A 24,410-nucleotide genomic window follows, 5' to 3' on the forward strand; every position below is an offset into this window, starting at 1 on the left:
CGTGAAAAAGGTTATGAAAATATAATTGGCCAAAATTGGAAAGATTATATGCCAAATCAAATCAAATTTGTTTCTCCAATCAAAGGATTGATTATTTACAATATGGTTGCCCTAATTCATTCCCCTATATATACTTAACAAGATCAGACTAGGGGAGGACGAAAATTGGTACCAAAGAGGCTAGGGTTTCAAGTCATAAAAGCTCACAAACTTATCCTATCTCGTTTTATTTGTTGTAGCCATCAAAAGTTCAAACTAACCATTCCTTTGTTCTCAGGAGACATCAAAAGGTAAGAAAGGGTCAAAGCATAAGCCTTTGAATACGTAAAACCATGGTTTCATAATGTTCATATTCATCCATTCTTCTTACATATCGTTTTACGTATATATGAGTGCTTCCATTTAATCTAACTGTTAATTTGAGTTTATATCTTGCTTTAGAAGAGTTTTGAACCATTACATGCAAAGTTTGAGGCCGAAATCTCAAATCACCATGGCTAGGGCATAAGAGAAGCTCTTTTTTTTTTACGGTTAAAGCGTGTTTTCAATCAAACCAATGCCATCATTGAGCTTGTAGCATATGAATTAATAGATCTGGGTTCTTGGATTTGTATTTTTACTCACTTTTGCAGGTTTTCCATTGATGTCGTTGATGGTGGTGGACGAATGGAGAAATCCGCAGGTAAAAGCGTAACAGTTTCCACAAGTATTTCCGCATGAACCAATGATTAAGATGATGAACAGTCCCCATGGACTTGTTGACCGCACGCGTGATCCTTTGATTGGCTGGTCAAATTTTCAGATTCTCTCCCTTAGATCCATTGGCTGGTCAAAAGTCTTGTCTCTCTCCTCCAATTCTCATTGGCTTGTGCACGCTGTGTGGGTCCAGCCTTAACTGTCCCCATAAAATTATGGTTTCCATATTTATTTTTTTTGGACTAATCAATTTACAAATTGAAAACGCAACATGTATGGCAATAAAGGAGGGGATATAGCTCAAAGGGCCTGGGATCGAATCCAGGCTTCCACACAATATTTTTTTGAATTTCTTTGGTTTAATCTTTGTTGGTTGTTGCCACAGGTTTCGTACACCCGTCCCACGCTGGATTACGATGCACCCTCGGTCTTAACAATTGGATCAATACGGAACCCATATCTAATGGTCCTGGAGGCGCCTCCCCATGGTACACCTTCAAAAGACCATCACATCAGATCCCTGCAACATTTTTTGTTTGTTTCTATTCCTTCTCCATCTTTTTCTTACTAATTACCTTTTAATTTATTTTCTAACCAATTAGAATTATGATTAGTTTTTTTTTACTTAGTTTGTTTTCCTTAACTATATTTTTAATTAGGTTAGTAATTAATATAATTACAATTTTAATCATAAAAATCACCAAAAAATATTTTTCTTTAATTAACTTGTTTATATTTTTAGGATTAATTTAATTTAAGTTAATTAGATAATTATATAGTTAGGTCTAATTTAATTACTTTAGAATTAGGTTCATTTAGAATTAGTTTAATAAATAAATCAATTTAGGTTAATTAAATCTCATTAACCCTGATTTTTTTAAAACTATAATTTCCTCTCGATTCTCTTCTCATCTCAAAATCCAATGAATGTCGCGTGTTTGTTTTTTATTTAATTATGTAATTGTTATTTTAATTCTAGAAATTATGTATAGGTCGCAAGTTCCTTTTGATGTAATAGTAATTAGGATTTTATTTCCGCACTTTACTTTTCGCATCTCCCGATTTTTGGTTATGTACCCCCTAATCCCGAAGCCCTGTAATAGCGTAGGAACTTTATTTTTCCGCATTTTAAATTCCTGTAGATATTAACTGCGTGGTTAGTAAATAGGGAGTGACAAGATAATCAATCAATCGCTAGCTAATCTTAAATCAAGATAAATATTTCAATACAATCACGTGATTGCTGCACAAACCTACCTTTAGGGTAACTCCTCTTCTGCTGCCTTTCGATAAAAAATAGTCAAGTCCCTCAGATATAGGCATACCTTAGCTTGCTGCATTCAATTCAAAATCACCATGTCCCTCCGATAAAAGATCATAGTCCCTTTCGAGTTGCCTACGATAAATATGATCCCGTCCCTCGATTAAATGGTGATAGTCCCTTCGATTGCTAAGGTATCCCTACTGTTGCCTAAATGACTATTATATCCTTCCCTGAGACTACCTGCCCCCTTTATGGTAGGGACAGTCTTGTGGAGAACGATAATTCTCGATGACCCTTCGACGACCCGCCCATCCAATTGAAAGACTTCCTGCCTTCTCATGGTATGGATAGACCCTTTCAAACGAAATTCTTAAAGAACAAGAAAGACGAACTTAGGGTAGGTACTCTTAACTGCTTGCTCACAATCAAATCAAACTTTCAAATGCTTTTCACACCTCCTTTTCAAAACGATTTCCCAAAGGCTACGTTTATTTACAAGTTAAAGTCCTTATTCGAAACTTTTCTTATTCACATACGACACTTCAAACACTTTGAAAACCAAAGTGAGCTAAGCAATTAAGAGCCCATGGATAACCATGGATACAAAGGGTGCTTACACCTTCCCTTTGTATAACCTACCCCCGAACTCAAAATCTTTCAAAGGTCTTTCCTGTTCTTTTTGCCTTTCCAATTGGATAAAATAAAAGTCGGTGGTGGCTCTTGCTTACCACGACATTTCTTTAAAGTCAGTTCACCGTATTACAGTCATGTATAACATCGTCAATGCTGCCACTCCCCAAGCCCAACATGGGGAGTCAAGGGCGCTAAATAGAGAAAGGTATTGAACATCTATATAAACTCTAGACTTGACCTCAAAGAGAGTACATGCCACTAGATGTAACATGTACGCCTTAGCGGCAGCCTGATAATTCTCTGCATCCACAAGCTCCTAATAAGTAGTCATCAACCAAGACATCCTAAGGTGAAAGCCCTGACTCTCACCAAACTCACGTAGCACACTGTTATACGGCGGGAGAACTGGCCTTTTTTGAAATGTCGCGGTTAAGCAAGAGTCGCCACCGAATTTATTTTATCCAATTGGAAAGGCAAAAAGAACAGGAAAGACCTTTGAAAGATATTGTGTTTGGGGGTTAGGTTATACAAAGGGAAGGTGTAAGCACCCTTTGTATCCATGGTTATCCATGGGTTCTTAATTGCTTAGCTCACTTTGTTTTCAAAACGTTTGAGAAGTTTGAGAAAAAGGATTTGAATAAGGACTTTAGCTTTTAAAATAAGCGTAGCCTTTTTGAATGTTTTTTGAAAAGGAGGTGTGAAAAGCATTTTGAATTTTGAATTGAATGTGAGCAAGCATTTAAGAACACCTACCCTAAGATTGTCTTTTTTGTTCTTTAAGTATTTCGGGCGAAAGGGTCTATCCATACCATGAGAGGGCAGGAAGCCTTTCAATTGGATGTTGAAGGGTCATCAAATTTATAGTTCGCCACAAGACTGTCTCTACTATAAAGAGGGCAGGTAGTCTAAGGGAAGGATATAATAGTCATTTAAGGCAACATGCAAAGAATAAAGGAAGAAAATAAGAGGGAAAAATAATTAATTTAAATATCTTGAGCCTTCATCGCTTCTTGATCAACCCTGAAAATTACGAATGAAGAAGAGAAAAGTTAGTGCATTGAAGGTCGACAGCCCTGATTTGTCAGTATAAATCAGGGTTAGACAACTAGGTTAAATAAAATGTGAAAAGTAAATTTAATATTTTAAATAACCATTAAAAATAAGAAAATCGAAGGTGTCATACCCCAAAATTTGCCCGGTCAATTCATGTCTTTTAATTCATCAAGGATCAAAATTAAGAATCATGGGGTTTGACATTCCTATTGTCAAACCTGCGTTCTTATAGAATATCCTGAGTTAAAATTAGGGTTAAAGTTAGAAGGTGCGGGAGCCTAGTCATCTGACCCATCTGTGCCATCTTCGAGATTTTTAGTCCGTTTCACAATTGATCATATAGCTTATGATTTTTTGTCGGACTATTTCAATATTTGATTTGATCATCTTTAATTATTATTATTAATTAGCTTGGACTGGTTATTAGTTTTAATATTTGGTGTGATTATTTTTTATTATTATTTATAAATATTACTATTGTTAGGATTAATATTATTAGGACTATTAGTATTAATCTAAATATTAGTATTATTAGGATTTTATTCTTTTATAATTATTAAGCTAATTGGGTAATAGGCCCATTAGGCATAGAAAAAAAACCTAATTTAACTAATATAAATAGGACTAAACCTAACAATTAAAAAGGGGGGGAGGAGAGAATTAACCCTATTCGGTACCACTCTCCATTCACGTACAAATTTCCCCTACTTTTTAACAAACGCCACACTGTACAAAATTCCACAAACGAACTTATTCTCTTGGAAGAGACCACTTTCCATGCAACAATTCCATCCTGACTTTTCCAACCATTATCACCATCACCGTTACACTACACTCACAGTCAGCTTCCACCATTGTTTTCCTCTCAATTTTGCCAACAACCAACGCTCAGCTCTGGGTATTCGCAAACGACGCAATTCAGCTAGAAAAAGAAGCACGATCGCTGCCGCTGAAGACCGCTCCGATCTGCAACTCACGTGCGTCAATCGCCGCCGTTAACGACTTCGCATCACAGCCACGCTTCTGCGAAGAGCATACCTCCGACAAGGCCACTTGCAACACGCACAACAACACATCGCATCAGCAACCTTCCATCTGCCGTCGGACGTCATCGCCGAATCCGCTATGAATTGATCGGACTCCCCCATCTCCGACGAAACAACCACCACCTGTAAATCAATTAACAAGAATCTAAGCATCCACTGCTCTTCCTCCGCCTGTTCATAAGGAGCTATATATCTGGTAAGCATTCCTTTTCATATTGAGCGTAGCTTGTCTTCTTTTTTCTGTTTGCTGGTGAAATTATTCATGTTTGAAAGATTAGAATGTGAGATTGTTTGGTTTGCTGCAAGTCTAACAAAGAAGAAGTGGTTTTTTTTAAAAAAAAGGTGATTGACATTGTAAAGGGGTGGTTCACGTGTAACTTTATGCTTTATAACTTTTTTTTCTCACTTGGTTTGCCACGTGTTGCGATTCGATTGGTTATTCTTGGGTAGAAAAGTCAAAGTTTCTATTTATTTACTGTCATTTAATTTTATAGATATTTATTTGGGTAGGTTTTTTTTTTTAGCAAAATTAAATTGAAAAAAACATGATTCATATCATCTTGCATTCTCACGTTACTGTTGTTGCTCCTTTCTCATTTTTTTAGTTAATTTTGTTTGTTTTATTATTAGTATTATTAACTGAATAAAAAGAGAGATGTGGTCAAAGTTTTGAAAAGGGAACGAACCCCCATTATATGGCCACGTTAGTTTTTATTATATGTAAATTAATAATTAGAATTAATAATTTATTAGATTTAAGTTATTATATTTTTTATTTAACATAATTATAAAATAACATTAAAATTCAAATAAATTTATTTTGCTAAATGGTTTTAACCATCTTTGGTTATGATGATTAGCATACCTTATCAATTTGTTATTATTTGTAATCGTATTAATCGGTTATGAGAGGTAACAGTATAAAAATACAAATTCATAAAAATAATAAAATACGTTAATTCATTATTAGTGATAATCGAATCAATCGATTTGAATTGGTAATGGTGCAAAACCCCAATCTTTTAACTATGGTGATCAAACCTATTGATCATTGCGGTTAATTGTGCCAAATCAGGGTTGTACGCCCGAAACATCTAAAATACACTAAACCACGATACTACAGGATTTTCATCCTGGGCAACTCAAAATGCCCTTTCAAATCAAATTCAAACTGCGATAGGCAATTCGAAGAGCCTCAAAACAATTTCAAAACAACTTCACACAATCTCTATAATCAATTCTAAGGCGTACAATCCTGTCCCCGAACTACGTTGACTCTGATTCTCCATAAGGAGATACGTAGGCACTTGGCAACAAGGCGAGTCCCCTTCCTCCAAATCTTAATCATGTCTTTAACCCTATTAATTGTTTGTTACCTTTCTTTATGTTTTGCCATAACCCTTATCTTTGCAATGTTAACCTTTAGGAAAGGGTTGAGGGTGCCTAACACCTTCCCTCGACCTGAATATAGTATCTTACCCTGATCTCTATACTGCGTAGGGTTTCCTATTCGCCCTTCAGAATAGGTGGCGACTCTAAAGCTAAATTTTTAGGCAGGTTGCTACAGCTGGCGACTCTGCTGGGGATACACTTAACGGTGAATTACTATGCTCCTAAGGCTTGAGAGGGTTTAGGTTTAGGTTTGTGGCAAACGGTTTAGGTTTGGCAACTTTTTAGGGTTTGGCTAACGCGCCTTTTTCAGGGTTTGTAATTATTTTTTATTTCTTATTTTTTTTAAATTTGTTTATTTATTTATTTTTATTTAAAAATATTTAATTATTCAGGATATGTTTATATCTGATCACTTATGTGAATATATTTATATTTTTTATTGACTATTATATTTTTATATACTGCTGGATATATTATGTAGTGTTAAAACCTTAAGTGTGGGGGTTAACTTTGAGACCAAAAGGGGACATGAATCGCCTTACGAGTCTCACTGATAACTCCACTCGGAGTGGGTTAGGTATTTGGAAAGGTCCGAAACGAAGCTTGACTTTGTGGAGGGCTGGACTGGATACTTAGCTGATCTCTCCGGGAACCTACCCCAAAAATTCGAACCTCATGGATAAAATGAGTTGTTCCAAAATCCGAAGAGACGAAAAAGTCTCGGAGGCTACGAACGACCCCATGAGACCTTCTAGAACACTCCCATAAAAGGTTGGCTCCCTAGAGCCCCCTACGTCGAACCTATGAACCTAGGACTTTCGTGCTCATGTGCTTATTATATGTTTGTAACTTATTTGCTTTGGATATCTATGCGTTTGGATTTTGCAGGTATCCCCGTGTGGTCCCTAGCCTGTAGGGACTCTAATTTTTAAATACCATGTCTTTCCCACGAAGGACATCACCATCTATGCATCCCCTAGCCTGTGGGGATTTTATTTTTATACCATTGTATTCTTACAACTACGTGTCCTTCCCACGAAGGACATTTCTATTAACGCACGTCAATTGGCCTCTCGATGGCCATGCGATCTAGTGACTGTCTCGAACGGTCATCTCGTGCCTACACCTACGCACTCCCTAGCCTATAGGGATTTTCTTTCACGCTCGTGTGTTTTCACGACGACGCGTCCTTCCCCGAAGGACAACTTCATTAACATACGTTTGATTGGCCTCTCGATGGCCATGAAATCTAGTGACCGTCCTGAACGGTCACTCCATGCTCAGTCCCGCGCACCCTCTAACTTGTAGGGTTTGGATCTCCATTTACACATCACATCCCTAGCCTGTAGGGATTGCTCTTCGTCCATATCGTCCTTAGATAGGTTGTGTTCCGCATAGAGAACCTTCCCACGAGGGACAAATTCATTGGTACACGTTGATTGGCCTCTCGATGGCCATGAGATTGAGTGACTGTCTTGAACAGTCACTAGCCTCTATCTTCTGCACACTCTCGAATCCAAGGGATTTCCCTTAGCGTGTCATAACATTTACCCTATAAAGATTCCAAGAGGGTCTAATGTCGCCTCTAAGGCTATCCCTAGGATCATATGTTACACGTCTGCATTGCATACACGGAGTTACAATATAAGGAGTCCCTCGCTTACGCGTGCATTTGCATTTTCGAGCATTCATACATTCACATTTGCATTTCTATCTTCGCCCGCATTCATACCAACCGTGCTAGCCGGTTTCCCGAAACTCAAAAAAAAATCAAAGGATCGTAGACTACGGAGCAAGGAGAATAAAAGATCTTAGTCTTGCTAAAGAAAAAAAGATGCCTTTCGCCATGCCAACCGCATGTCCATGCCTTGTCATAACAGGATTATGAATACAATGAAGGTTGTCATCGAGCAAGGATTAGTTCAACAGAGAGTTCCCTCATAGATACACTCAAGATGTATCTAGTCATAAAGGGGTTCATCTTAGAACATATCAAACTTACAAGGATGCCCTACGATAACCTGGAGGCAAGGATTAGTCCAACTGGGGCAAAATCCTGAACAAAGATGCATAAATACGATGGAGAAATGCGACGTGTGTTAACTCCACGCCAAGGGGCAAAAGGGTCATAGGTGATACTATCCTTAGGAAAAGCAAAAGAGGTTCACTCAAAGGAAACTCATGAAGTTCCGATACGACGAAAACCCACCGCTAACAATATATTCTCGACAGGTTTGACGTGTCCAAAGAAAATTCGAGGTTGCCCTCACTTCCACAAGTTTAAGAATCTAAGGAGTGAAACAAGGTCAGTGGATCTACAAAGGAGATTATCCCTAGGATCAATAGGTGTTTACCGTGCTCACAATTTCAACCCTTATGACCGCTAAGTGTTAATCAAGATAAAAGTTGTACCTTCGGATTAGTAATTCTAATGGGACAACCATGCAGGTTCTGGAATCAATTCATTCATTTCGTTCACTCACTACTATGACTTTCCAGTCGCACACTCCTATTTTTAGGGTTATTAACAAACTTGAGGGAGAATGACGAATACAAATGACTAAGTCCAGCTAAACGTATGCTTTCAAGGTAAGACCAAGCCGAGGATGTACAGGCATTGTTTCCATTCCCAAACAGTGGAGATATAAGGATGTTAATCCCTCGTTACCCCCTCGAGCCAGGAGTTGGAGTTTGTTTCTACTTTTTAAAAGAACCTTGATTTTAACCAGGGGCAGGGTAGATGTCAACTAATTCAATGATGTATTTTGGTTGCCAAGAGAATCAGTCAATCCAAGCATAAGGTTCAAGCATATCTTCTTCCCCGCATTCATCCAAGATTGAGGAAGCAATGGAGGTAACATTTACAACACCTTCTTCCTCATTACATCATTCAAGATCGAGGAAGCATCAAAGGCGAAGCTTACAGATCAAAATCAACATAGCAGTCACAACATGCAATATCCAAGAATCAATCTCAAAAGGAGCTTTCAAGAATAAAAAACGCCCGCTAAGTCAAAATGAAAATTCCATAAAAGGAAACAAAAAGACTTAGGCAAAATTGGGGCATCCCGATGGGTCAAATTCAAAAGAATTAGCTCATGCAAAAATAAGGGATAAAAACAAAGGCGAAATACAAAGGATAATCTTGTGACTGCTAAACCATCAAAGCTTCACATCAATGCTTGGATCTTTACAAAATTTTTCATCAATGCTTGGACCTTCATAATATTTCCAGCAAAGCTTGGATCTCTACTAGGGCTTCTGCCCAACATCATGACTGAAACAATTCTCTCGCAAACAAAGCACATCCATTGGATTAGGCGAATTTTTAGGATCGGGAGAACATCAAGGAGAAAGGGGTGGGTTAAATAAAATTTCGAGCCTTATATCCATTGTTTCTTAAAACATGAACCAGGCCAAGTTACAACAGTTAAAAGTCCTAATTGAGGCAAGGTTAACTATGAAAGCATATTAAGCAGGATTTGTTATACTGACTCCTATGTTTGTTAAAACTATTTCTAACCAATGTGCTTCTTCAAGCATTCTTTTCAAAACCATCCAGTCCTAATTCATAACGGACTTCGATTTCAAAACTTGCATACGCATCGCATTGGGGTTACTTCTCGAAAGGTACAACACCGTCTACGAATATACACTTAGCATCGAGGAAATCTCGAAACTTGGGTTAGTCAAAGGTGATCATTTCTAATAAAGACCTTGGAGTCGGGGGAACCACATCTAGGGGGTTCTCCTAAACAGGGGCAAAAATTTCAAGGAGCACAGGGGCATACAATCGAACATCCTATTAACTAGGGGCAGTCTTCCTAAGGTTCAATCGACTTGGGGCACATCTCAAAGCAATCTCAAACAGGGGCATGTTAGACATGGGAAGAATTCAAATTCAAAGGATAGAACACTATGGATAACCTTCCATGACCTGGAGATCAGGGGCACACCCTTCAATCTAAACATCGAAGCATATGACAAGGCTATTCCCTGGGGCACTTCCTTCATAAGCATCTTTCTCCATGAAAATACTGGGGCAATGGATATCAAATCCGCAAGACACACAACAAAAGGAAAAAGGCGTTCTCGCACTTTACAACATCGAACAAATCTTTCTCCTAACTACGATCTCCAAAGTTCAAACAAAACAGGTATTGGGAAATCGTGCTAGCATCACCCCCCATCTTATCAAACAAACCTGCAACTCCAGCGAACTATATACGCTTTGGTTATTGATAACCTACCATTGGAGCATCATACAAATACATACAAATTATGCATTACATACATTGGTTGATACATTACACCGTAACTTTTTACGTAGTCTTCTTTAAGACAAATCTCACGATCCTTTCTAGGAGTTTCCCCAAGCAGTCTTATTCAAGACGAATTGTCATCCTTTTCAGGAATCTCTTCAGGTAGTCTTTTTCAAGACATTCTTTTCTAAAAACCTTTCTAGGTAGTCTTCTCTAAGACAGTCATCTTCATTTCCAAGAACCTTTTCAGGTAGTCTTCTTCAAGACATTCCTTTTCTAAGTACCTTTTGAGGTAGTCTTCTTCAAGACATTCCTTTTACCTTTTGAGGTAGTCTTCTTCAGGACATTCTTTTTCTAAGTACCTTTTCAGGTAGTCTTCTTTAGGACATTCTTTTTCTAAGTACCTTTTCAGGTAGTCTTCTTTAAGACATCCCTCTTTCTAAAGTTCCTTTTCAGGTAGTCTTTTTCAAGACGTTCCCTTTTCTAAGTACCTTTTGAGGTAGTCTTCTTCAAGACATTCTTTTTCTAAGTACCTTTTGAGGTAGTCTTCTTCAGGACATCCTTCTTCTAAGCACCTTTTCAGGTAGGCTTCTTAGAGACATTCTTGTCCTAAGTACCTTTTCAGGTAGTCTCTTTAAAAAAAAAACAATTCGTCATCCCTCTCAAGAACCTCTTCAGGTAGTCTTCTTTAAGACATCTTTCAACCTTTTCAGGTAGTCATCTTTAAAGACATTCTTCATCCCTTGCTAAGAACTTTTTCAAGTGATCTTCTTTAAGACAAATTTCTATCTACGCTAAGAGCCTTTACAGGTGGTCTTCTCTAAGACAAATTGCTACCATGTCGAAAAATCATTTCAGATAGTCTTCTTTAAGACAAACATTCACATCCATTCAAAAGACCTTTTCAGGTAATCTTACAGAAGACATTACTTCGTTCCACTCATTACGTCAACAAAACATACGTATATGCATAAGCATTATCCACATTACAAAGCCAACATAAGCATAGTCATGGTGTAGGTGCAAGCATGGATTAAACAAGTTCAATAGGTTTAAGGAGATAAAATCTCGGGGTTGCATCGGCATTAGCATACATACATACACATTAGCATTAGCATACACAAAAAGCCCAGTTTCTATTGGCAATCCAAATCATTACAAAGTCCAGTTCTCATACTGGAAAACCATCAAATCCAATTCTCGTTTGGTAGTCAGTTCCCGTCTGACTATTACATCAAAATTCAAATCACGCTACAAAAGCCTAATCTCCAACCCTCGTGTTGTGATAGGTGTATTGTCCGACCCACGTGTCGTGAGTTTCCAACCCTCGTGTTGTGAAAGGTGTATTTTCTCCGACCCTCGAGTCGTGAGTCTCCAAACAGGTGAATCTCTCTCATGCAGGTATGTTTGCTAGAACTATAGCAAACGATTACTTTTATGCAGGTACGCTTGTCAGAACCATGGCAGGTAATTCCTTTGGTGCAGGTAAAATTTGTCCGAACCAGGGCAAATAACCCTGTTGGTGCAGGTAAATTTTGCGATAACCCTCGCAAACAACCCTATTGGTACAGGTAAATTTTGCGATGACCCTCGCAAATAACCCTGTTGGTACAGGTAAATTTTGCGATAACCCTCGCAAATAACCCTGTTGGTGCAGGTAAATTTTGCGATAACCCTCGCAAATAACCCTATTGGTGCAGGTAAATTTTGCGATAACCCTCGCAAATAACCCTATTGGTGCAGGTAAATTTTGCGATAACCCTCGCAAATAACCCTGTTGGCACAGGTAAATTTTGCGATAACCCTCGCAAATAACCCTGTTGGCGCAGGTAAATTTTGCGATAACCCTCGCAAATAACCCTGTTGTTGCAGTCCTTTTCAGGAGCCTTTTCAGGCAGTCTTCTTTAAAGCGTATTCCATCCTTTCTAGGAGCTTTTTCAGGCACACAAGATTTTTAAACCGTTCTTCAATTGGGTTTATCACGTTAGTCCCTCGGCAGTGATATCTTCCAAAACATCATCAACAAACAATCAAAGGTGCTATTTTTCTTTTTCAATATTTACTAACATACTTCAACTAACACAACTAACAATCATGCATCATTCAACTAACACACCTCATTCATACATAGTGCATATACATACATGGCTCTCATTTATTTTGGGAAGCTCACTGCATCATACATTGCATGCATCATAACATTACATAAAACTCAGGTTGCCTTTTTAGGCCGTGCTACAACCAAAACACAGTGGTCCCTTTCAAAAGCGTTTGCTCCACACTCTGAAAAATGGTATTCACCTCGGTGGCATCTGTAAGCCCATCTCCTCCAAAACTTCTTCCCAACAAGGCAAATTTCAGGGCATTTCAATGTTCAATCATCTTCTACCTTTAGATCACGATAGGCAGACGTGCCTATCCGACTCTTCAAGTCTAAGAAGATTGAACAGGGGCAGCTGTCATACCCCAAAATTTGCCCGGTCAATTCATGTCTTTTAATTCATCAAGGATCAAAATTAAGAATCATGGGGTTTGACATTCCTATTGTCAAACCTGCGTTCTTATAGAATATCCTGAGTTAAAATTAGGGTTAAAGTTAGAAGGTGCGGGAGCCTAGTCATCTGACCCATCTGTGCCATCTTCGAGATTTTTAGTCCGTTTCACAATTGATCATATAGCTTATGATTTTTTGTCGGACTATTTCAATATTTGATTTGATCATCTTTAATTATTATTATTAATTAGCTTGGACTGGTTATTAGTTTTAATATTTGGTGTGATTATTTTTTATTATTATTTATAAATATTACTATTGTTAGGATTAATATTATTAGGACTATTAGTATTAATCTAAATATTAGTATTATTAGGATTTTATTCTTTTATAATTATTAAGCTAATTGGGTAATAGGCCCATTAGGCATAGAAAAAAAACCTAATTTAACTAATATAAATAGGACTAAACCTAACAATTAAAAAGGGGGGGAGGAGAGAATTAACCCTATTCGGTACCACTCTCCATTCACGTACAAATTTCCCCTACTTTTTAACAAACGCCACACTGTACAAAATTCCACAAACGAACTTATTCTCTTGGAAGAGACCACTTTCCATGCAACAATTCCATCCTGACTTTTCCAACCATTATCACCATCACCGTTACACTACACTCACAGTCAGCTTCCACCATTGTTTTCCTCTCAATTTTGCCAACAACCAACGCTCAGCTCTGGGTATTCGCAAACGACGCAATTCAGCTAGAAAAAGAAGCACGATCGCTGCCGCTGAAGACCGCTCCGATCTGCAACTCACGTGCGTCAATCGCCGCCGTTAACGACTTCGCATCACAGCCACGCTTCTGCGAAGAGCATACCTCCGACAAGGCCACTTGCAACACGCACAACAACACATCGCATCAGCAACCTTCCATCTGCCGTCGGACGTCATCGCCGAATCCGCTATGAATTGATCGGACTCCCCCATCTCCGACGAAACAACCACCACCTGTAAATCAATTAACAAGAATCTAAGCATCCACTGCTCTTCCTCCGCCTGTTCATAAGGAGCTATATATCTGGTAAGCATTCCTTTTCATATTGAGCGTAGCTTGTCTTCTTTTTTCTGTTTGCTGGTGAAATTATTCATGTTTGAAAGATTAGAATGTGAGATTGTTTGGTTTGCTGCAAGTCTAACAAAGAAGAAGTGGTTTTTTTTAAAAAAAAGGTGATTGACATTGTAAAGGGGTGGTTCACGTGTAACTTTATGCTTTATAACTTTTTTTTCTCACTTGGTTTGCCACGTGTTGCGATTCGATTGGTTATTCTTGGGTAGAAAAGTCAAAGTTTCTATTTATTTACTGTCATTTAATTTTATAGATATTTATTTGGGTAGGTTTTTTTTTTTAGCAAAATTAAATTGAAAAAAACATGATTCATATCATCTTGCATTCTCACGTTACTGTTGTTGCTCCTTTCTCATTTTTTTAGTTAATTTTGTTTGTTTTATTATTAGTATTATTAACTGAATAAAAAGAGAGATGTGGTCAAAGTTTTGAAAAGGGAACGAACCCCCATTATATGGCCACGTTAGTTTTTATTATATGTAAATTAATAATTAGAATTAATAATTTATTAGATTTAAGTTATTATATTTTTTATTTAACATAATTATAAAATAACATTAAAATTCAAATAAATTTATTTTGCTAAATGGTTTTAACCATCTTTGGTTATGATGATTAGCATACCTTATCAATTTGTTATTATTTGTAATCGTATTAATCGGTTATGAGAGGTAACAGTATAAAAATACAAATTCATAAAAATAATAAAATACGTTAATTCATTATTAGTGATAATCGAATCAATCGATTTGAATTGGTAATGGTGCAAAACCCCAATCTTTTAACTATGGTGATCAAACCTATTGATCATTGCGGTTAATTGTGCCAAATCAGGGTTGTACGCCCGAAACATCTAAAATACACTAAACCACGATACTACAGGATTTTCATCCTGGGCAACTCAAAATGCCCTTTCAAATCAAATTCAAACTGCGATAGGCAATTCGAAGAGCCTCAAAACAATTTCAAAACAACTTCACACAATCTCTATAATCAATTCTAAGGCGTACAATCCTGTCCCCGAACTACGTTGACTCTGATTCTCCATAAGGAGATACGTAGGCACTTGGCAACAAGGCGAGTCCCCTTCCTCCAAATCTTAATCATGTCTTTAACCCTATTAATTGTTTGTTACCTTTCTTTATGTTTTGCCATAACCCTTATCTTTGCAATGTTAACCTTTAGGAAAGGGTTGAGGGTGCCTAACACCTTCCCTCGACCTGAATATAGTATCTTACCCTGATCTCTATACTGCGTAGGGTTTCCTATTCGCCCTTCAGAATAGGTGGCGACTCTAAAGCTAAATTTTTAGGCAGGTTGCTACAGAAGGTTCGATTAAATATAATAATTATTGGATTAATCCTAACTAATTTAATTAATTAAAATTATATACTAAAATAATACTCCCTCTGGTCTCATTTATAAGAAAATATTCCTTTTTTAGATACATTGAATAAATAATGTATTTGGACAATATATTATCCAGATACATTATTTATTCAATTGTATCTAAAAAATGAATCTTTTCTTATAAATGGGACCGGAGGTAGTAATATTTATGGTTAGAAACAATTATTTTAAATATTATGAGAAAAATCGGGTTTTCGATTAAATAATTATCAAAAGATACTATTATTTAATTAGTGAAAAAAACAAATTTTTTAGAAAAGAATAAATTAAAGAATTAAGGAAAACAATTTTAAATAGAATTTAAAAAAAAATAAAGAATCAATTAAGAGACTTAGCTCTGTGATTAAGTGTGGTGAGGCTGGAGACCATATGATGCGTCTGCAATCCACATGCGTTGGATGCTGGATGCTGAGGATCTGATGGTGATGCGTTGGGGGTGTATTGTAGGTGTGCACAAGCCTGGTCATACCCAATCTGCGAACAGATGATTTGTAAAAATAAATTGAGGATGCTGGGAGTCGAACTCGGTACCCAAAGGTTGCCAGCTTCCTTTGCCAAACGTGGTGCGCATTTTACTTGTTTATTTACCTGGGCCATGAAAAATAAATATAATAAAGTACATATAAGTTAAAAAGTCAGAATATGGACCGAGTGGGCCCCTGGTAATTATGATCAGCCAATCAAAAGAGAGAGAGAAATCCCTGGCTGTTGACCAACGAATGGAAGTGGAGAGAGAATTCTTCGTGGTTAACCCACGAATCAAAGCACGCCGCGTGTGATTGTCTGTTCCCAGTCACTATTCATCATCTCTCTCACCGTTTCCTACGGATTTTGCTTTGGATATATCTGCAGAATTACCTGCGGATTTTCCTTTGAATCTGAAGCTTTCATGGCACGATCTGAAACCTGCAAAAGATCAAGAACAAGCGCAAACAAAAGACCTTGTCCTCTTAATTCAATGGTTGCGAGTCCATTGGAGGCATTAGTTTGCCCTAAAACCCCCTAGAAGTAGGAAAATGAAGCACTCTAAGGGTCTTGCCCTAATCATGGTGTTTTATGACCTGGGCGTTAAAACTTCGAGCCAAGAGTCCAAACCTTCTCTAATTATCCTCTGGAAATCATCCATGGTAACAAAATTCATTAACCCACAGCGATTCATGGAAAACGAATATTAAAGAACATGAATGAATATATGAATCTCGAAGCATGCATGATAGACATTATGGAAGTGTAAGAGCCATGTATACTTACTCAAACATACCTCAGGAAGGAGTTAGGATGATTGTTTGTTCCTGAAAGTGGCTGGAATACGAAATCTTGATTTACACTTTTCTTGAGTTTTGGTGACCTTGAAACCCTAATTCTCTCTTCCAATTTTCGTCCTTGGCTCTTGTGTATGGCATACAATATATATAAGGATGTGATTAGGTCAAAATTTGGCTTGAATCTTTCTTGAATCAAAGATTGAAAATTTGTTTGAAATTGGTTTTGCAAATATTTCCAAATTTGCTCAATCTCAATCTCTATCTTTCCACTCTTCTTGGCCACGAAATTTATATCAAATATGGAGTGTTTTGATGATTGGAATTGATTCATATAATATCTTCAATCAAATATTTGATTTTCTTTTGATTTTCATGAATTATATCATTTTTAAATGAATAAAAAATTCATATAAAATCAAGTTAATCTCAATATTTCGTGGCCACCTAATTGGATGTCGTGGATAACTTGAGGATAAAGATTGGATCTTAAAAACTTGGGCCCATTTGCAAGAAAACTCTTTTTGAATCATTTTTGCTTCACATTTTTCACTCAATTTTGTCCAACTTTGACAAGGCATATCTCACTCAATTTTTAAGATATGGAAGAGTTCTAGGACTTTTTAGAAACCTCAAGATGTCCTCTACAAGCCTCTCTGGGACATTTTTTCCATTTGGGGATTTTATCTTGATGATATGGGCTTTGACAAAAAACTTATTTTGGTTGACTTTCAAAAAGGACCTGTAATATTTTGATCCATATCTCTCAAATGAAGCATTTTTAGACTTGGCATGTGAGAGACAAAGTTGTAGAGAATTCAATTTCCTTCAAATTGAGCTTTGTATGGGAAATCATATGTTCCATGTGAAAGTTATGGCTGGTCAAAGTTCAGTTGACTTTAGGTCAAAAAACCCTAATTTAGAAACTTTAGGTTTTGTTGATTTCTGAACTTTCCTTGATGAATCATGATCAATCGTTGATCAAATGATGAATGATACTTCAAAATAAGGTTGTTGACAAAAAAAACAGGAATTTTGACTGTACTTTGACCACAGTTGACTTTTATGTCAAACTAGTCAACTGTTGACTTTCTGAGCAATTGACTGGGAAATCCTTGGAATTGAAGCTTGTACCTTGCCATAGAGATAGTTTGAAACATCAGAAGCCATATGAAATCCATTAGAGACTTTGATTCATTGATTTTCTTTAGAGAATTCCAAACCATAGTTCATTGAGCCATTGTCTAGGAGAGTGTGTCTTTGAGTCTTAAACTTTTGGTATGAGCTTGAAAAGTGAAATGACATGGGCAAATTTTGGGGTATGACACACACCCACTTCATTAAGCTCCAAAGCATCCATAACCATGCGCACGACCGTCGCCTGGTCCCTATAATTTGGTGTGAAAAACGTACTAGCAATCGGAATGTGAAAGAAGGCATCCACATCATCTAAAGTCACAATCATCTCCCCAAATGGAAGATGGAAGGATGCTGTCTCTAGGTGCCACCGCACTACAAAAGCTAATAACAGGGAGGCGTCTAGCATCGTCAAGGAACATCCAATAAAGTCTATCATATGGAATTCCTCAACTCTCCTCCTCACCTGCTCAGGCATCCGACTCTTCAGGAAGTTCTTCAACTTCGACCCGTGAGAAGCGACCTTCAACATTGGACGATCCTGTAACAAAATAATACATTTAGAACAAATTAGTATATATCAAATCGCGTAATAAACATAAAAACGAGACCAATATTACATACCTCGCCCTGCCATATCCTATAAGTGAGATGGTCAGCGTATCCCGTAAACACAAACCTGTCAGAAGGTCCTTCGAGGAAACCTCCATCATTGTTTACTGATGGCTCCGTAGATGCACAAGCGGTTGTGTCTGTATCCTTAACTACCTGCTCTTGAACCACCTGATCCTGAACCACCGTCTCCTGAACCATCGACTCAACAACTACCTGCTCTTGGACCACCTGAACCACCGGCTCAACAACCACATGCTCCTCAGCCACCTGCTTCCGAACCACCGACTCTTGAACTGTTTGCACCTGAACCACCGGCTCCTCCACTATGGTGGATGCTCTACCAGTCCGACGGCAAGTTGTGCGAAACCCCGCCACTGCCTACTGCTCGGCCCTTCGTTTCTGATTAGAACCGGTCAGAGGAAGGCGTTCAACACGTAGCTCTAATGCCTGCGCCTCATCAGCAGCTCGAGCAACTGCACCGGCTCTATCAGTGGTTCGTCCCGCAATAGAACCTTCCCTGTCTCTGGCCCTCATTGCAAAATTTAAATATATAAGAAAAATAGTTATTTTTTTAAAATTAAAATATCAGAAATTTCTGGTATAATAATAGGCACTGGAAATTTCAAAATTTTTGGTATAATAATATGCACCGAAAATTTCAAAATTTCTGGTAACATTGGTAAATGTTAATACCAGGAATTTTGCAATTTCCGATAGCAAATACCAGAAAATTTTGAAATTTCCGGTACAAAATACCAGAAATTTTATAAAATAAACTGTAAGTCTTGTTTTTTCGCCAAATTTCCAGTACGCCTTTGAAATTTTCGGTATCTTCTGAGAATTTGAAAAATCTGGTTTCTTCCGTAAATTTATGAAAATGTGGTACAGAAAATTGGTTAGACAATTTGGTCTTTTCATAGGTTTGGGCCCCAAAAGTTCATGGATTGGTCACTGTCAAAACTGTGGCAATAAAACCATGGCGAATTACACTTAGTCACAGTTGACAAAATAATGGAAAAAATGGTGTTGCAATATTAACTATGTTTGTACCGTGGTAGAATAGTATATTGAAAATTCTAAATAGACAATTAGGCACAATTTAACTGTAGCTAAAATGCGCACATACCTCTTCATATTTTTAACTATTTAAATAAAATTTATTAACCATAGGCTGGCCGTGGCTAAATAGTTTTATTTTTAAATCAACCATTTAATTTTTATTTTATACTAGTAAATTTTGATGATTTCAAAACAATAATAAAAACTAATAAATTGTTAATTTCTAATGTCAAACATAATGATTAAATTATTTAGCAACTACAATACTTCTTATAATACTAAAAAAAGTATCATACATCTATTTCATAACAAAAAAATAAGTATCATTTCTCCACTTTTTAACACCAAAAAAACATGTATTATACTTTTACTTGTTAAAACAAAAAAAAATAATCTAGTATTTGCAAAAAAAGTGCATCATTTAATAAATGCTACAAAAACTAATTTGTAGATGCATTGCTCAATAGTTTGTGTAAGTTGCTCTTTGGTTTGTTTAAGTTATTCTTTGATCTCTTCATATCCAATTACACAATTTCCTAGCAAAGCACTAGTTGAAGTAAAGTGAAATACGTATACTTACATCCATAGATTTTCCTAGCAAAGCACTAGTTGAAGTAAAGGGATCAAATGAGATTGGTACAATAACCACAAACTTTTAACCATGGCGTAAATAAATGTGGCTAAACATTTTTTTTTCATTATCTAGAATTGTTAAGTTTGCCACAGTTAAACCGTGGAATTTTTGGGAGTGAAATAAAATAAAATAAATTTATTGACAGATGATATCATGAATAAGTACCGATGATATTCAAGATAATGATAGTAAATAATGATAAGAGGAGAAAAAATATATTTAACCAAGATTCACAAGTTTATGAACTCTTTGTTGATGTTACATTAACCTTTAATGAAAATAAAAATAAAATATGTGTTGTATGTTTTATTTTCTTTTATTAGATAGGGCTTTAGATCAAGAAGTTCAACAGGTTACTTAATTAGGGTTTTAAGTCGGATAAGTCAAAAATTGATTCTCAGAGACTTTCCACGGTAGGTTGTTGTATGACAGAGTGTTGCGCGGGACTGCATTGTCAAACAGATTCCGTTTCGTGACTTCCGCCCATTGCAGCGGAATGACAATTGCTACGGAACCGGAATCAGTTAGACAACGCTTAGTCGATAGACTCCTGTCCACCGGCAATACAGAAAGTCTGATTCTTTGGGCGTATAATACCCGACCAGTAGGGTTAGTTTCTCATTCTTGGTTCATCTAATCTTTTTTTCTTTTGCGTAGCAAAATTTTCATATAACCTATTGTTTTAATTTATAGAGCACACTGGTTGTTGCTTGCTATCAACCCTATAAGAGAAGTGGTATATTTTCTGAATTCGGTAGATGGTGAGTGGACCAATTATCCAGCTATGAAGGCAATGATTGATACGTAAGTGGGATCGTTCTAAATATTCGTGTATATTTATATATTTAATTATTTGTGAGATTGATCTAAATATATGCTTTTATAATTTTGTTAGATCAATACAAGTGTTCCGAAGTCAACGAGACGCACAGGTATCCCGGACTAAATCAAATAACATTACTTGGATCAAAGTGCAGGTACATTATTTTTCACAATTTTTCTTAGAATATTTATGCTACTTGATAAAACAAGACAACTATAAAATATTATTTGTTTTTCTATGTAGTGTCCGATCCAGCGAAACAGTTCAGATTGCAGATACTATGTTTTGAGGTTTATGAAAGAAATCATTCAAGCGAATTAATTAGAGATTCCAATCACGGTATGAATTTATAACTTAAGATAATTTCTTATAATTTATTACATTTAACTAAATCATTCATATTATGTTTTTGTTCTGTAGTACTTTGACGACTTCTATGCTGCTTCTTACACGAGACTTAAGTTGGAAGAAATCAAAGAGAATTTGTGTCAATTTTATATTCATCAACTATTCATGTAGGTATGAATACATTATTGTGTGAACAGTTTTATGAATACATTATTTTGATAATGACTTTGTGTTTGAGTTTCATTGGTGGATGTTGGTTCATGTTTGTTTTTGTTGTTGTTAAGCCTTTAATTGACCGTGTTGTTCTGTTCATACTTTGCAGGACCAGGCCGGGAAACGATCAAACTTTTGAAGTATAATATTATAGTACTCTAGGATGGTTACTAACTTTGTTCATACTGTTGCCAATATTTGAAGTATAATATTGTTGATGTTACTGATTTAGTTTGTTTGACATGAGTTAGTTACATGTGGAACTTTCTGTATATATATATCATACTTTACATGATTTAGTTTGTTTGACAGGAACTATAATGATGTATATATATAACTTTGGATATTTATAATTGTATTATATTAGTATATATATATATATATATATATATATATATATATATTGTCCTACCTATGGTTGAAAATATATCGTCGAAAATATATTACAGGTCGAAAATATTACAGCTTGAAAATATATTACAGGTCGAAAATATTACAGGTCGAACTAGGAGGCTTAAATTACAGGTTGCACTTTAAAATACCTCATTTAGCAACGACAGCGCTTTTAAAAAACGCTCTTAAAGGGCCACCTACTAAAGCGCTTTATTACTAAGAGCACTGCCTAAGATTAAAAAAAAAGCATAAAAAATAAAAAAAATGCAACCTACGAAAGCGCTTTTGGAAAAGTGCTCTTTTAGGGGGGGCTACCAGAGCGCTTTTTCCAGAAAAAGCGCTCTGATAGGGGGGCTACCAGAGCGCTTTTTCTGGAAAAAGCGCTCTTATAGGGGGGCTACCAGAGCGCTTTTTTGGAAAAAGCGCTCTTATAGGGGGGGCTACCAGAGCGCTTTTCTGGAAAAAGCGCTCTTATAGGGGGGCTACCAGAGCGCTTTCAAAAGCGCTTTCGTTACCTACGGCAGCGCTGGATTTGGCAGCGCTTTAAAGCGCTTTAGTAGCCCAAAAAAATCGCTTTCGTAGCCCTTTTCCGTAGTAGTGCAAGGATTTTTCAAGAAATAAGTGTATTAGGGTTTCTTCTGTTTTTTGTGCCAAGATAGTGGTTCGTCATCATCATTATCATTTAAAGGATTCTCTCAATTACCGAAAATTCAAAAGATTTGATAGAGTTTCTTCTCTTGTGACGACATTTGTCGGGTGTGTAAATATTCATTGAGTTGTCATCGAATCAAATGTTCCTAGTTGGTTTAAGCTATGGTTCAAGACTTTATAAATATTTTGAATGGGATTGGAACGCTTCTTGAATTTTGTAATTCAATTGAAGATTGAGGTTCAAGACAAAAGATAAGGTTGTGAATTCTTAGTAAACAATGTTTTACTTGTTATTCATTTACTTATTGCTTGCGAGTTGATTTGAATTCATTTTTATGGAGGTATTCATTTAAGTGTGCCATTTCCAAGAAGTATGATTCAAGATGTTGGTCTATGGGTTCCTCATGGTGTGGAAAATTGATTCATGTGAATTATTTGGAATTTAATACAAGTTCAAAATAATTAATGAGAATTTCTTCAAATTGCAGAATATCATTCACGTTAAATCCATTGTTCAAGACAATATTCATTCAAAATTCAAGAGCTTTGTCAAGATCGTTATTCCAAGTTTCGATTCAAGTTAAATACCCTTCCAAGTTCATGATTGTCGCCCTCGGTTTTTTTATCTCGCGTGAGAGATACGAACTGACTCTTCTTTTATTTTTGAGTTTTGAAAATCAGAGAGTCGCCACCGACTTTATTTTATCCAATTAAGGAAAGGTTTATAAAAGAAACAGAAAAAGACCTTTAAGAGATTTTGGGTTCGGGGGTAGGTTATACAAAGGGAAGGTATTAGCACCCATTTGTATCCATGGTTATCCATGGGCTCTTTGTTAGACGCTGGCCTAAAGATCTAGAGGGGGGGGGGGTGAATAGATCTCACTAAGTTTTTAAGGATTTTTCTACTGACTCGAGCGAAAGCGGTTCTGAATCGACTTGCGTCTATTCTGGACCGCTATTGCAAAGGTCGTATGTGTTTCAAAACCAAAGAGTAAGTGGAATTGATGGTGAAGTAATATGATAGCTAAACAGTACGTTTTACAACTGAAAACCAATTAACTTCTAGATTGACAATTTTGATTTTCAATGCAGTAAGATTGGATTAAGCAAAAACACAAACACTTGGTGATACGTTCAAATTGATAGTGATTCAAGTTGTGGTGAATTGTGATGTTTGTGCAGAACTTTAATTCACAATTTTAACACTCGAATCGTTGATCAATTTTGCACTTATAACCAATTATGAACAGAAAGTAAAAGAGAAAGTAAAAGCGACAAGAACACGATATTTGTTTAGGCAGTTCGTCGATCGTCCTCGCTACGACTACGTCTGCCCCCAATTCCAAATTGAAATTGGGTAATCTTTCATTAATGTTGAAAGTAGTATATACAAAGAAGATAACAAAGCGATAAACGATAAACCAATTATGTCGATCCTTTGAATCTTCTTCCCCCTTAATCTTGAGCCAGATCAAGGTTATCCAAGAGCTTCACTTTGATTCCCTTCTGCAGTGTCTTGATTCCTTGAACTCCCCGTTCCTCAATCGTTACACTCAGCCGAATCCTCAATGAACGCCTCTTGATAAAAACCCCCAAGAACCACCCGTCGTGGAGGACAAAACCCGCAGATTTTATTCACCAACAAACCCCACAAACCTTCACCCACTAGGAATCTTCAATTCCGTTCCATGGACGTTATCGAACTCATCACTAACCCGCAACGCAAGAATGATTATGTGTAATTGTGTTGGAGATGATGAAGAACGAAGATGAGAAGCGTTTATGTATCTTTCAGTCGTTGGTGTTCCTTGAATAATTACCCTTGCACAATATATATGATTGCATAACAGTTAGAACCAAGAAAAACTGATTTTTGAACTTTCTTGATCAGTTAGGT

General features: G+C 36.6%; 1 long non-coding RNA gene across 1 annotated transcript; it reads left to right on the top strand.

Moving 5' to 3' along the window:
* The first annotated feature begins 12,033 nt into the window (after positions 1–12,033).
* LOC131645091 (uncharacterized) lies at positions 12,034–21,427 on the top strand. The gene is made up of 5 exons (XR_009296877.1): positions 12,034–13,923; positions 20,779–20,889; positions 20,981–21,062; positions 21,152–21,247; positions 21,329–21,427. It is a non-coding gene; the product is annotated as an uncharacterized LOC131645091 (long non-coding RNA).
* Positions 21,428–24,410: the final 2,983 nt, after the last annotated feature.

This window comes from Vicia villosa, linkage group LG1 (assembly GCF_029867415.1).
Source record: "Vicia villosa cultivar HV-30 ecotype Madison, WI linkage group LG1, Vvil1.0, whole genome shotgun sequence".
In the NCBI taxonomy this organism is placed as follows: domain Eukaryota; kingdom Viridiplantae; phylum Streptophyta; class Magnoliopsida; order Fabales; family Fabaceae; genus Vicia; species Vicia villosa.